The 2,467-nt window shown below is 41.5% G+C and overlaps 1 protein-coding gene across 1 annotated transcript in view; it reads left to right on the top strand.

Moving 5' to 3' along the window:
- The window catches only part of CNDP2 (carnosine dipeptidase 2), a 560,556-nt gene that overhangs the window by 412,279 nt on the left and 145,810 nt on the right, over positions 1-2,467 (top strand). The gene's annotated exons all lie outside the window — the stretch shown is intronic.

Raw genomic sequence — 2,467 nt, forward strand, 5'->3', positions numbered from 1 at the left:
AGGGCCTGAAGCCCACGGCCGGCAGCAGAGCCCCCTGCGGACCTGGGACCCCGGAGCCTGAGGTCGTGGCCCGAGTGGGAACCAAGAGGCAGACGCCGCGCTGGCCGAGCGCCCCGGGCGCCCCGTCTGCCGGGAGACGTTTGAAGGAAGGACGACAGTCGTTTTAGTGGGAAATATGTTTTAGCAATAAAACTAGCAAATCGCAAACTTCCGCCTATGTCTGTCAGAACTTTTTAAAAATATGCACCACCGAGATGGCGCCTGGGTGAATTGGTCCCGTCCGTTAAGTGTCAGGCTCTTGATTTTAGCTCAGGTCGTGATCTCAGTTCATGGGTTCAAGCCCCGTGTAGGGCTCTGTGCTGACCGCACTGAGGCTGCTTGGGATTCTCTCTCTGTCTCTTTCTCTCTCTCAGTAATGAATAAAATAAGCATTTTAAAATATGTACAACTGTACTTCTGGGCCGGAGCCGTAATTAATTCTTTGCTTCATGTTTTGCCTCATTCACTTTTGATACCCTTTATTAAAATGCTTCAGAGGAAGTGAATTTTAGGCAAAATCGTGAAGTAGGTTGTCTTTGCCTTGAAACTTCATACTTTTTAAAGAAAACTTTTAATAACAGTCAACACGAAAGATAGGAGATAGAGCAGAAAAGCAGAAGAAATATTTTTTTTTAACATTTATTTATTTTGAGACAGAGCGTGAGTGGAGGAGGGGCAGAAAGAGAGGGAGACACAGAATCCAAAGTAGGCTCCAGGCTCTGAGATGTCAGCACAGAGCCTGACGTAGGACTCAAACCCCTGAATCACGAGATTCAAGCTGAAGTTGGACACTTAACTGACTGAGCCACCCAATATTTTTTTATTTTTAACGATGTCAGAAATCATGTTGTTTAAGTCATTAGCACCTTGTGTGGATTGGCTTCTCTTAATGTCTCTAAGAGTATTTCCAAATTTGAAAGAACCAAGTGCTTTCCTAGGATGAAAATTCCAAACGCTCTGGTTCTTGCCGTGTGGGAGCCGGAAGGGCCAGCAGTTCGTTGGCGTACCACAAGGACATCCATTTGCTGAGATCACCCTTAAGGCTGCTTATACTCCAGATTCCTGGACTGATACGTGATTGTTTTTCATCTTAAAGGGAGAAAATAGCTGATGTTTAAAGTCGGGAGTATTAGAGTCAGTTACCTTCCTGTATGTGTGCACAGTTGAAAAGTTAAGTTTAAATCGGCTACTTTAACCTTCCAGATTTCTCTAATACATTAAACTTCAGAGGCATGCCCTGTGAATTATCAACTACAAAAATGTCCCAAATAGAAATTTTAAAGCCAAGTAATTTTGGAAAAAGGAAACTAAATAACAATATATAGGTCTTAGTAAGTATTTCTTCTCATGGAAAAAGTATGTTTTACCTTGAAGTGCTTTATAGAGATAACCTGAAACAAAATGAGACTTGTCATAGGAAACTTTTTTTTTTCGTGAAAACAAATGGAAACTTAAGCGTAGCCAGGAACGGGGGCGCCTGCGTGGCTCAGTCAGTTAAGCAGCTGACTTCGGCTCAGGTTTGATCTCACGGTTGTAGAGTTCCAGCCCCGCACTAGGCTCTGTGCTGACAGCTCAGAGCCTAGAGCCTGTTTTGGGTTCTGTGTCTCCCTCTTTCTGCCCCTCCCCCACTCATGCTCTCGCTCATGCTCTGTCTTTCAAAAATGAATCACTGTTTTTTTAAAAAAAGAATAGGAACATTAGAGAAGTTTATTAAATAAAGGTAATGTGATAGAAATACGTCTAGTATCTAGATCAGAGTAGGCTTTTTTTTTTTTCTGACAGAGAGAGAGAGAGAGAAGCAGCATGAGCAGGGGAGGGTCAGAGAGAGAGGGAGACACAGAATCTGAAGCAGCTCCAGGCTCTGAGCTGTCAGCACAGAGCCCGACGCGGGGCTCGAACCCACCAACCGTGAGATCATGACCTGAGCCGAAGTCGGACGCTTAACCAACTGAGCCACCCAGGCGCCCCCAGAGTAGGCATTTACATAGTAGCTGGTTTTCATATTATTGTATTCAAATTATTTTATTTATGATACAAAACTTGAGGCTTAAAATTCTAGATTATCTTTTTGAAATGATGAAAATTTTCTAATGTGTATTGTCATGGTTGCATAACTGCAAACATAGTAAAAACCATTGAATTGTAGAATATAAATAGGTGAATTGGAGGTTATTTGCATTACATCGTAATAAAACTTGTACTAAAAAGTTCTAGCATGTTTAAAAAAAATCTTAAAAGTAAAATGTTAGTGATATTTAAATGCTGAAGTCTGCTAATTTGTTTTTACTGACTTATTCCAGCACAATATCAAATATTCTGTGGTGGGTTGGTATTAAATCGCTATTGGTTAGAGAATGTATTACCATTTTATTGCTGTTTGTTTATTTTTAAAGGCCTGATAGCTGAGACATTCATTCAACAGGAAAAT

Source organism: Crocuta crocuta, unplaced genomic scaffold, assembly GCF_008692635.1.
Source record: "Crocuta crocuta isolate KB4526 unplaced genomic scaffold, BGI_CrCroc_1.0 scaffold101, whole genome shotgun sequence".
In the NCBI taxonomy this organism is placed as follows: Eukaryota; Metazoa; Chordata; class Mammalia; order Carnivora; family Hyaenidae; genus Crocuta; species Crocuta crocuta.